This window comes from Podarcis erhardii, assembly GCF_964252035.2.
Source record: "Podarcis erhardii genome assembly, chromosome: Z".
Taxonomy (NCBI): Eukaryota; Metazoa; Chordata; class Lepidosauria; order Squamata; family Lacertidae; genus Podarcis; species Podarcis erhardii.
Genome location: NC_138504.1, coordinates 25,801,337 through 25,813,974, shown reverse-complemented (window position 1 = coordinate 25,813,974; position 12,638 = coordinate 25,801,337).

Sequence of the window (12,638 nt, the reverse complement as noted above, 5' to 3'; positions counted from 1 at the left end):
CTCACTTCACTCTACAGCAGGCATGTCCAAAGTCCATATTGGGGGTCTAATCCGGCGCACGGGTCGGTTTAATCCAGCCCTTGTGGCTGTTTATTTCCTGGGGTAAAATCCTAAAAGCTCAGCAACTTCAATCTTTGGGGTAAAATCATAAAAAAGCTGAACAACTTCAGTCCTAAAAAAGGTCAACAACTTTGGTTAGCCCCCATGGCCCTTCACTTCGTCAAATCTGGCCCTGTTTGAAAAAGGTTTGGACACCACTGCTCTGCAGCATGTGCAGAAACTTCCTCCTTGACTGTTGGACCCGCTATTGGTCTCACTTTCTCAATGTGCCGGAGCCTGTCTTCGCATGCAGAGGAAGTCCCTAACTCGCCAAGAGTTTGAGACCCATTAGCCATCCTCACCTGGTTTGGCTGGCTTGTTAAAGTTGTTTTCTGGGGTGTGGCTGCTATTGCATGCTGACAGCTTCTAGGAGACACAGGTGAGAACTGAGTGCAGGGTGGGGGACCAAAGATGGACCAACTACCCCAAAAGAAGCAAGACATGTCCCCTACCAGAGGTACCACCCCTCCCCTAACACCTCATACCGCTAAAACGCTTTAGAGGAAATCCACATGCATTTCTTAAAGGTGACACAGTACTTGCCATGGAATCATCCTGTCAAAATCAGGATGGCTCCCCATGTAAAGCCCTTTTCAACAGTGTGCTTAGGAATGTCACTGCACTGCAGGGACCAAGCATGGTCTGAGGGCCTACAAATCAGAGGTTAAGCAGGCCTGAATATGGTCTGTGCCGTTGAGTTCCATCATGGAAAGATGTGGAATATAAATGTAGTAAGAATGTTGTTGTTTAGTCGTTTAGTCGTGTCCAACTCTTCATGACCCCATGGACCAGAGCACGCCAGGCACTCCTGTCTTCCACTGCCTCCTGCAATTTGGTCAAACTCATGCTGGTAGCTTCGAGAACACTGTCCAACCATCTCTTCCTCTGTCGTCCCATTCTCCTTGTGCCCTCAATCTTTCCCAACATCAGGGTCTTTTCCAGGGAGTCTTCTCTTCTCATGAGGTGGCCAAAGTATTGGAGCCTCAGCTTCAGGGTCTGTCCTTCCAGTGAGCACTCAGGGCTGATTTCCTTAAGAATGGATAGGTTTGATCTTCTTGTAGTCCATGGGACTCTCAAGAGTCTCCTCCAGCACCATAATTCAAAAGCATCAATTCTTCAGTGATCAGCCTTCTTTATGGTCCAGGTCTCACTTCTATACATCACTACTGGGAAAACCATAGCTTTAACTATATGGACCTTTGTTGGCAAGGTGATGTCTCTGAAAGATGTGGAATATAAATGTAGTAAGAATACAAATTTTCAAAATATCTAAATTATATACTGAAGATGGTATAACAGAAAAAGTATAGCTTGAATGGAAGCTAAGGGCTACAACCAACATGCCCTCAATCAAGGTTTCAGCAAACTGTCACTGTTAAAGTCTGTTTTCATACATGAAACTTTTCAGGTAATGCTGTGTCACAGGAACACACCCACACATTAGCTAATTGTGGTTTGTGCACACAGAGGCCTCCTGCTAGGATGGTTCCATCTTCTTCTGTTTCCTCTCTTATCTCCCCTGCACCAGACTGCATGCTTGTCTAGGCCAGGAGACCTATTTTAGGCCACATCTGCACCTTATGTTTAAATCAGGAGCATGCCACCTTAACAGCAATGGCTCCCCCCAGAGAATCCTGGGAACTGGAGGTTGTTAGAGGTGCTGAGTGTGATTAGGAGATCCCCTGTTCCCCTCACAGAGCTACAATGGTTTAACAGTCAGCTAGCGAATTCTGAGCAGGTGGTGCCTGGTGGAGCTGGGCCTCCAGGAGGCCTGATAGAGTGAGCCCTACTTCTTATGAGAGCCAGTGTGGTGTAGCGGTTAAGGGCGGTGGACTCGTAATCTAGTGAACCGGGTTTGCGTCTCCGCTCCTCCACATGCAGCTGCTTGGTGACCTTGGGCCAGTCACACTTCTCTGAAGTCTCTCAGCCCCACTCACCTCAACAGAGTGTTTGTTGTGGGGTAGGAAGGGAAAGGAGAATGTTAGCCACTTTGAGACTCCTTCGGGTAGTGATAAAGCGGGATATCAAATCCAAACTCCTCCTCCTCTTCTTCTTCTTCTTCTTCTTCTTCTACTACTACTACTACTACTTCTACTATCTCCCATTGAGTCAGTCTGGTGGAATGGCTGCCCCAGGTGACAGACAAATGAGGGGAGAGGTGGCCTGATGAAGCTGGCCTGCCACAGCACAGCCGATGGAGTGAACTCCGCTTCTCAGCTCTTCCACTGATGGAGACAGATGTAATTAGGAAAAGAAACAAATACTTAGTTAGAAATATAAGATGACAAATGGAATTTGACAAATCTATGCAGCACAGTGCCTGGCGTGCTCTGGTCCATGGGGTCACGAAGAGTCGAACACGACTAAACGACTAAACAACAACAACAACATGCAGCACAGTGGAGCTGGGCAGGACCTGCAAGGGTGAACATCACCTTCCATGCGCCCTATCCTTTAAGCGCCACAGCTCCTCTCTGCCTCTCTGACCAGAGACAGAGCAGCTATGGCTGGGGGCCTTGAGTGCTACAGCCCCTCTCCACCCCTCGGGTCAGACTTGACCCAAGGATGGAGCAGCCGTGGCCGGGCGCCTACAGCCAGCAGCCTCTTTCCTCTGTGGAGGAGCTGCATGTGTTGCAGCCCAGTTGAGGAGAGGGGTGGCAGCTCTCTGCCACCAACTCTCCAGTCCGAGGAAGCTCTCACATGTCAGAGACAGGCTCCAATGGGAGCCTGTTGCAGAGAGGGTGCCTGGTTGCCCCCTCCAGAAAATGCGCCCAGTGGATTGCGGGATGAGTGGGTCTGGCTGGTTTTGGGAGTGTCATGCATGTGATGTCATGCACACGTGATGTGCCCCCCCCCCAATGTTGGGCACAACTCGGCGCACCTGCTTGGGGAAGAAGAAAAGGCCCAACATTATCATGTATTTTTGTGAAGTTTGTAGCTAATGAAAGGTAAAGGACGCCTGGACCCCTTTTACTGTAGTTAATAGCAACAGCTGGGGAGAGAACATCATAATCTCAGGTCTATGGGTGTACCTCTGGTGATTTATTTGTCTGGTTTGTTTATTATTGAAATATGTACAGACCAAACTTCATCTGCACTGATACCAGGCACACCATGCAACTGTTGGAATTTTTATTAGCACGAGGGCTTGCATTCCCCTGTAGGGATGACACCCACCCCCGGAACTGCATGCCAATGGTGCATGGTGCTCAGAGGCAGAGGGGAGGGTAGCAGATAATGTGGCTCTTATCTTTGTACTGTAAGGCTCTATTCCAGCTATGCAAAAGCCAGAGGTTTCTATGCCTGCTCTCAAATATTTCAGTCCACTTAAGATGCATTATCACAGTTAAAGGAAACATTCCAACAAAGGCAAAAGGCACTTGAAATGTGGAGTACAGCTGGAGAGGAGCATGATCGGGGGAAATATGAGGGTAAGTTGCACTTGGCTTGTGGGCTGGAGGTTCCCCGCCCCTGTCATAGAACCCAAGGGTTATATCCAACCTTAGCTGGATTAGCTTGGCTCCTGCTAGTCCTCTTCACATGCTCTGCTTGCTTTTGCAGCACTGCCCCTCATGCCAGGTGAATACTGCACTCATAACCCCCTCTTGCCCATCTGGAGAACGAAGCCCTCCTCTGCCAGCTGGGGGTGATGGGGCAAGCCTGGAGACTTCAGGTCAGCTCAGGGGGCGGGGGTCTGGCAACACTAGTTGTGGTGTAGTGGTTAAGAGTGCCAGTGTGGTGTAGTGGTTAAGAGTGATAGACTCGTAATCTGGGGAACCGAGTTCGGGTCTCCGCTCCTCCACATGCAGCTGCTGGGTGACCTTGGGCCAGTCACACTTCTTTGAAGTCTCTCAGCCCCACTCACCTCACAGAGTGTTGTGGGGGAGGAAGGGAAAGGAGAATGTTAGCCGCTTTGAGACTCCTTCGGGTAGTGATAAAGCGGGACATCAAATCCAAACTCTTCTTCTTCTTCTTCTAATTCCCAGCAGCCCTTAAGAAACTACAGTGTCTAGAATTCTTTGTCTCTCTGTGAGCAAGGTGCCTTTTTTCAGCTGATGGAGGTCATGCTTGCCCCATTTTTGTCCTAGTCTCAATATGTATTGCATCTGAACTTGTGTGTGTGTGTGTGTGCGCGCGCGTGTATATGAAGTTGTTTAATTGATTAATTAATTAAATTCACATACCACCTTTCATCCAGGGTGGTTTACAGTACTGTATAAGAATACAAGAATGCACAACTTAACATCAAACAGAACAATAACCCGCATTGTTCATTGGTCTGATGAATAAAATGGCATTATATATGTTCTTTGTTAAATCAGTTTGAGATATTTTATAGGAAGCAATTCATAAATGGAATGAAATGAAACATTTTATGGTGCTGTCCTTTTTTTTCTTCTCTTTTAGAGGTAGCAGCTATTTGTACCACACTACTCCCCAGGACAGGGACGTGGGTGGTGCTGTGGGTTAAACCACAGAGCCTAGGACTTGCCAATCAGAAGGTCGGTGGTTCGAATCCCCACAACAGGGTGAGCTCCTGTTGCTCGGTCCCAGCTCCTGCCAACCTAGCAGTTCGAAAGCATGTCAAAGTGCAAGTAGATAAACAGGTACCGCTCCGGCGGGAAGATAAATGGTGTTTCCATGCGCTGCTCTGGTTCGCCAGAAGCCGCTTAGTCATGCTGGCCACATGACCCAGAAGCTGTACGCCGACTCCCTCGGCCAATAAAGCGAGATGAGCGCCGCAACCCCAGAGCCGGTCACTACTGGACCTAATAGTCGGGGTCCCTTTACCTTTACTACTCCCCAGGACAGTCATCTTCTGACTAGCATCCATGGCATTTTCTCATAACTCCAATGGCAACTGCCCCCCCTCCAAAAAAAATACTGTATTATTTTGAGTCAGACCATTGGTCCATTGAGTTCACTGCAGTATATACGGCTTTATCTGTGATGTAAATGCCATACCCTCCAAGTGCCCCTTTTTTCCCAGGGACAGTCCTGGAATTACAAAAGCCACCCCGGCTTCTGAATTGATCCCAAAATGTCCCTATTTCTCCTGCCAGTGCTGCCACCGCCAAGCCTAGGGAGGAGGGTGAGCCGGCACTTGTCCTGAGCAGCAGCAGCAGCAGTGGTGACTGTGAGAGAACACCCTGTTACTTCTCCATAGCTTCTCCATGGCCACCTCTCCTGACCTCAGCTCATAGTGGTTGCTCACATGATGCGTTGGCTCTTAGACGCAGGTAGAGAAGGGCAGCCCTGGGTGGGAAGGAAGGGGGAATGGAGTGGAGTGCATGGAATCTTGATTTTATTTAATTTTATTGGTGTATCCATGTTTAATCTTGCCCCTTTTTGCAGGGGTAAGATCATGGTATGAGATCACAGCACCCAAAACAGCTGCTGTGCTCTTGTGTGAAAAAATAGGATGTCCTGGTTTTCCCAAGACAGGGGCAGGGAACCTCCAGCCCTCAAGCCAAGTGCATCTTACCCTCATATTTCCCCAGATAATGCTCCTCTCCAACTGTACTCCACATTTCAAGTGCCTTTTGCCTTTATTGAAATGTTTCCTTTAACTGTGTTAATGCATCTTAAGTGGACTGAAATATTCAATGAGTGAATGGTCCGCTTAGCGTTTCACATAGGACTTCTTAGGTTACTATGACCAGGTTCAACCCTGAAATCTCCAGCTAAGGGTGAGAAAGATTCCTGTCTGAAAACCCTGGAGAACCACTGCCAGTCAGTGCAAATAGGCCAGGAGTATGGGGAATGTTTTTTCTGCTGTGGACTGCACTCCTTGGAGTGGGGGTAATTTTTCATGGGTGCATACTGGTAGTGGGTGAGCCCAAAGTCACTGCAGACAGTAAACTAAGGGAATTAGGGAATCTATTTCAATTGTGCAGCTCTATCCTTCCCCACAACAAAAATAGAGCCAGGGGGTGGAATTCTATAGACCACCCCCAACCCTCAAGTGTGCCCTGATTCTGCACTGAGTACCAGCTGGTCACAACTGGGTGAAATCAACTCCACTCGGCTCACTTACCCAGCTCTCAGTGATACAGACCAGATCATCTTCCTCAGCCACAATCTGATAATGGATGTAAAGGTAAAGGTAAAGGGACCCCTGACCATTAAGTCTAGTTGTGGCCGACTCTGGGGTTGCGGCACTCATCTCGCTTTATTGGCTGAGGGAGCCGGGTCATGTGGCTGAGGGAACCAGGTCATCCAGAGCAGCGCACGGAAACGCCGTTTACCTTCCCGCCGGAGTGATACCTATTTATCTACTTGCACTTTGATGTGCTTTTGAACTGCTACGTGGGCAGGAGCAGGGACCAAGCAACGGGAGCTCACCCTGTCGCAGGGATTCGAACTGCCAACCTTCTGATAGGCAAGTCCTAGGCTCTGTGGTTTAACCCACAGCACCACCCACGTCCCCTGATAATGGATATGAGAGGTCTTATTCAGAGCCACCCTGGCTTTCAGTAACAGCAGACTTGAGGCCTGGCTGACAGGACAATCGCATTGGAGGAGGGGCTGGCACATGGCACAGTTACTAACTGTGCCCCTTACCTGAGCTGCCCCATCTCACACATCATACTTCCTCCTACACAGAGCCACTGCAATTGGCAGCCTCCTGCTGTCCAAACGCATCTCCCCTTCCTCAAAAAAACAAACGGGGGGAAAACCCCTCACACATATTAAAAACTATTAAAGCAATTGTAGCACATTCCCATATTCTGCATTGTTAGATCACGGGGAAGTCGGGTGTGGGAATGACACCGGTCCCATCCTACTACTTGCCTGCTCAAAGGATTCTTAAGTGGACACACAGTTCTTCTGCATGTGATGCCACTCCAGAATTCTATGCCACTGCCCCCACTTTGAAGGGTAGTACTTGGCCCTTTGAAGTGTGACTGAATAGCTGCTGTTATAACACTAGGAACAGTTTTGCAATGCTGCGGTCTGCAGACAATCCTTTATTCAGAAGGCCTGTATTTGTCACCCTTGTTCATAGCATCCAGTTCTGGTTATTTAGAGAGTCTTCAGAGGGCTCTTTAGACACACAACCATTTTCTTGGGCCCTGCATTACAGTAACAAGGTGTACTGGTGCACTTCTTTTTTTAAGGGGTGGGGTAGGGTTCAGAACTTGCAAGACATAGAAGGGTTTTTGAATGTTCATGTTGCATCACTCCTTGAGATTTGAATGTGAAGCCCAAGGCATTGATCCAAACACACATTTTCCCTAACTATGAAGCCTTTTAATTGGGGCTGACATTATGCTAGAGTTTAAACACTCTGCAAAGGCTCCTTTTTGTGTGCCAATTTATATTTCTAGCCCACAGATCACCATATGGAGAGTGGGTTACCCCTGGAAATATGAAAGTCAGTGATCTCTCACCAAGAAAGTCGGAACATCATCTCTGCACTCCTGACGAAATGCAACTAGTAGAAGCCAAGAATGGACAGCACTGGGAGTATGTCAGGGAGAAGCAGACTTCATCTAATTACTAAACTTCCTTAGACTCCACTTGCAATTTCTAAACCGGCATAACAGTACGGTACATTAGTAAAGCATTATGTGTGCATGGTGGTTAAAGTGTGTGTTAATATTGGTTTCTCCCTGTTATTAATAGTTCATTCATGAGATGGCTTTGCTCACCAATTTCTTCACTGTATGCAAAGGTAAGCATTCAGTCTTGGAAGCCAGTTGGGTGCAAGCAAAGTTGCGCCATAAATCTCCATCACTTTCTGTCAATTTATTTTTGGGGATCTAATTTAGCAGGAATATTCTGCCAGAGAGTGCAGAATAAGCTGTCAGCTTTGAGTGCATAAAGTAGAAGCATATAAATAAAAGGCGCACTGTGGTTTCATGATTTTTAATCTGAACAGCTGCATGTTTTAATTACAATGTAGCAAGTGGAATGGCTTAGATCACATATCAGCCAGCTTTCAGGGCAATTACTTGTGCCATTTCTCTCTCTTTTTGCAGCAGCTGGTTTTCTTTTTTCACAAGGCAAAAAAATTAAAAAATAGAAATTAGAAACACTTGCCTGTGGGAGACGAAGGTGGGTGAAAAGCAGGAGTGAGAAATGGAAGAATATCTGTTAGCTTTAGGTTCCGCCCCCCTCCCCAGCCCCAGATATAAAAAGCTCAAAGCCTTGATTTGCTCTGCAGTGAATCTGTTCTATCCATGTTAGATCAAAGGAGCCCCATTTACCTCTCAAGGTGATGTTGAATCAAGAGATCTTTTGACAACATCCGGTCCAGAAGAAAAGGTGGATAGGAAGAAGCCTGGCAAATGAACTTAACAAATGCCCTGAATGTGTCACCAAAGTATCAACGCTTTCCCGAGAGAATATAATAGGATTTGAAATGAAGCTTCTGCTGCAAGAGATACTAGAATCCAATGCATTTCTGAAACGACTGTCAGAAATGTTTTCTTGTATGCAAGTTAAAGAGACTGCTTCTGCTGTGGGTCCCAGTTAGTTTTCCTGTGGATTCCTTGACTAGTGTTCTGCAACAGCCTATAGAGGCAACAGCTTGGACCCTGGGGGAAGTGGCAGAAGAAGGGGGGTGTGGGGGATGCGGTCTGCCTCAGGTGTCATCACTGAGGGGTGTGTGACAAAATGAGTTTTTTTTTTAAAATGGGCTCTTGTGAGTTTTTGGAGTGTTATAGTGACTTAGGCGCCTGCAGGATCTGTGCTGCCTAAAATGGCAGTGTGGGACTTGCGTCTGCCTACTGCATCTTCTCAGCTGCCCTACAGGTGAGGGGGAGGCGGCGGAGAGGCTCCAAGTTGCGGAGAGGCTCACCCCGCCCCAACGGGCAGCTCGCCCCACCCCCAGCTGCAGGACATGTCCCCGCACCAAGCACCCAAGTGGCTAGCTACGCTGCTGCCTGAGGGAGAAGATGGTGAAGGGGCAAGGCGCAAATCCCCCTCCATCTGCACTTTCACCCTTGCCCTCACCTTTTCCCATCTACCGCTTTGACTCCTTACCCCAATCTCCAAATGCATACAGATCACATATAGCATATGCTGAGATAAGTTTAACTTCACAATCCAAAGGTGACCTAGATACACATAGGAGTCACAGATAAAAGAAATGACATATTAGAAACATTAACTGATCACATACTGATCACATGTTAGGGGAAGAGATGAATAGAAGTGCTGATGCGCAGTTTTCACATTTCCTTGATTGCCAATTACTGGCAGTTGCAAGTTTAATGGCAAGATGTCTGCAGTGGGCTGTGAATGAATGCCAAGTGTATAAATAAGTTCTTTGTTTCGTACAAAAATCTATATTTGGGAAGAACATCAGTCTTCTACATGTTGCAATCCTATATATATATATATATATATATATATATATATATATATATTCTTTTCAGGGTGGGTAAGCCGATCAGAGTAGCTTCACAGTCAGCTAACACTGTTCACACTTCATTAGCTCCTCTGAGGATTTTGACACTCTGAAGTTTACATAAGTGCTGTTCTCAGAAGAGAAACACTGAGTTGGGGGCAGGGTTCCTTTCCCAGACCCTCCAAGTGTCCCTATTTTCCAGGGACATCCCTGATTTAGAGAAGCCATCCCAATTTCTGATTTGATCCCAGAATGTCCCACTTTTCCTTAGGACATCCCTATTTTCATTGGAAAAATGTTGGAGGGTATGGAGTTATCTGACCCACGAGCCATCAGAAGGCAATCCTATATAGGGAAGTTTTTTTTTTATGTTTAATGTCTTATTATGTTTTTATATATGTTGGAAGCTGCCCAGAGTGCTGGGGCAATTGCATGGGATATAAACAGTAAAATTTTCATTATGGAATGGGACATCCCTATTTTCATCAGTGAAATGTTGGAGGCTTTCCACCAGTCCTTGTTATTTGTTTCAAACTATAGGAATCTTGGAAGAGAAAATGTAGAGCTTGACGGCCTTTGGACTCTCTTAGCAATGTGACTCTTTTAGAGTCTGAACACACTGTCAGGCAGTGCGCATTTGGTGGGGGGCAGGGCATCTTTCCAGTGTGCTATACACATGATGTCACCCCTATGCTTCCCAAAGTGGACAATTCTGCCCCCTGGAGGGCGCTGGAACGAACCAGAGGGGCGGTAATAGCCTCAGGTGTAATTGGGGGGCATTGAATAAAAATAAGGGGTCGGTATTCTGCTAGGTTGGCAGTAGCAGGGACTGAGCAACGGGAGCTCACCCTGTCGCGGGGTGGTTCGAATCCCCGGCTCCCTCGGCCAATAAAGCAAGATGAGCGCCGCAACCCCAGAGTCGGTCACGACTGGACCTAATGGTCAGTGGTCCCTTTACCTTTTATAAACATAAAGAAGAGAAGAAAAAAATGAAAAACTATTCGTACATGTTTCATCGGTCGTGTAATGCTGCATCCTGTAAGGTTGGGGCCTGTTGTGGGATGGCGGCAATTCCTCCTCTGGATCTGGCAGTCGTGCTAGAGGCAAGGGGTTTTCACGGGCTTGAGTGAACCCTTTTCAGCTTCATCCAGGCCCAGGAAGTAGATCACAGCTTGCCTGCTTATTTGGCCAATGGCAGGTGGCCCGCAGGGGCCAGCCCTGCCCCGGGACAGATCGGATGAGCCAGCAGGCTTCACTTGGGTCCACCCCATGGGTTTTTAATCCCAGGGGCTAGTTCACCTCCTCGTTCAGTTGTAGGACGTAGGTAGACATACAGATAAATGAAAGAATGCAAATTGGTCACTACATCCTTCTGTTTGTTCACTTGAAGAAGCTAGATTTCCAGGGGAGCGCTGAGTAATTTTTTTTTTCCTGGAAAGGGGGTAGTAGGCCAAATAAGTTTGGGAACCACTGCCAAAATATAAAATGCAAAAATATAAAATGCATTCTGTTGGAATTTTTATAATCTGTTTTGTCCCAAGAATGCACTTCTCAAGTGCTTGCTGCCTACATGTGCACACCAGTAGTGCTTTCTTGGGTTTCAAAGGGGAGGCATGTACACATCTGTAGAAGAAAAAGCGCCAGCAGTTTGTGTTTTATTCCAGTGGTAGGCAGCCTATGGTCCTCCAAGTGTTGTTGGACTTCAGTTCCCATCAGCCCCAGCCAGCGTGATCAATAGTCAAGAAGACTAGAAGATGTGGGCCAACAACCTCTGGAGGGTCAACCACAAAGGCATTAATATTATTTGTAATCCAGGTAAACACACCTGGTGTTGGTTCAGGGTTCAGTTGCTTTAGATGCAAGTGTCCCAAAGTGGAGAGGACGAAATAATTCTTCCCAGATTCTCATTGCTGGAAAATACTAATTCTCACTTATCTCCCTCTAAGGATAGTGCTGCGTTTGAATGCACAACCACCACAGAAATACAGACATGGTTAAACAGGTAATACAGTGAGGGGGGAAGTATTTGATCCCCTGACTTTTGTCTTCTGGGGGTTTTCCTGTTGTTATTCTGTCTCTCACAGCTACAATAAACCTACCATTAAAATTATGGACTGGTCATTTCTCCGTCAGAGGGCAAACGGGCAAATTTAGCAGGGGATCAAATACTTTCCCCCCTCACTGTACTTTTACTTTATTTTACCCAACCCTTAAGAAATGATAGAAAAGGAGAAAGCACTAAGATGGCAGATACTATTTGGAATTTTGCAAATGCTTTCATTTGGTTTAGAAAGCCCATTTTCACAGTAAATGACGCTGGCACTGAACTTGTAGCATCTTGATTTTGTCTGTGATTATGTGGTTTGGGCTAATGAGAAGGCTTGGTTACAGACTCCATATATGGCATTGGAACAAAGTCCTGATTATACCTCACATGCCAAAGAATAATGGGCATCTGCAACATAAAATGTTCACTAGAAGACTTTTAGTAAACACGGTTAGGGAAGTGGAAGAAATTATGGCAGGATTTGAAAAAGGAACACGACAAGGTTGCCCTATTTCCCCACTGTTATTCATTTCGGTCCTGGAGGTGTTCTTGAATATGATTAGAGGGGACCGGTTGGTGGAAGGAATTCAGGTCGGAGCGAAACAGTACAAACTTAAGGCTTTCGCAGATGACCTAGTTTTGACCCTACAGGAGCCAGAATCTAGTACGAAAAGGGCATTACAATTAATTCAAGACTTTGGTCGGGTGGCGGGTTTTAAATTAAACAAGCAAAAAACAAAGGTATTGGAGAAAAATTTGACAGTTTCAGAGTCAGAAAGGTTTCAGAAGGAGACAGAGTTAAACGTGGTTAAAAAAGTAAAATATCTAGGGGTGAACATAACAGCAAAAAATCTGAGTTTATTTAAGGACAATTATGAAAAGTACTGGTCAGAAATTAAGAGAGATTTAGAAAGTTGGTCAAGACTGAAACTTTCCTTGTTGGGCCGAATTGCTGCTATAAAAATGAATGTATTGCCAAGGATGCTGTTTCTTTTTCAGACTTTACAGATTGTGGATAAAATGGAGTGTTTCGGGAGGTGGCAAAGAGATATTTCTAAATTTGTCTGGCAGGGCAAAAAGCCCAGAATTAAGTTTAAAATATTAACTGATGCTAAAGAAAGAGGGGGGTTTGCC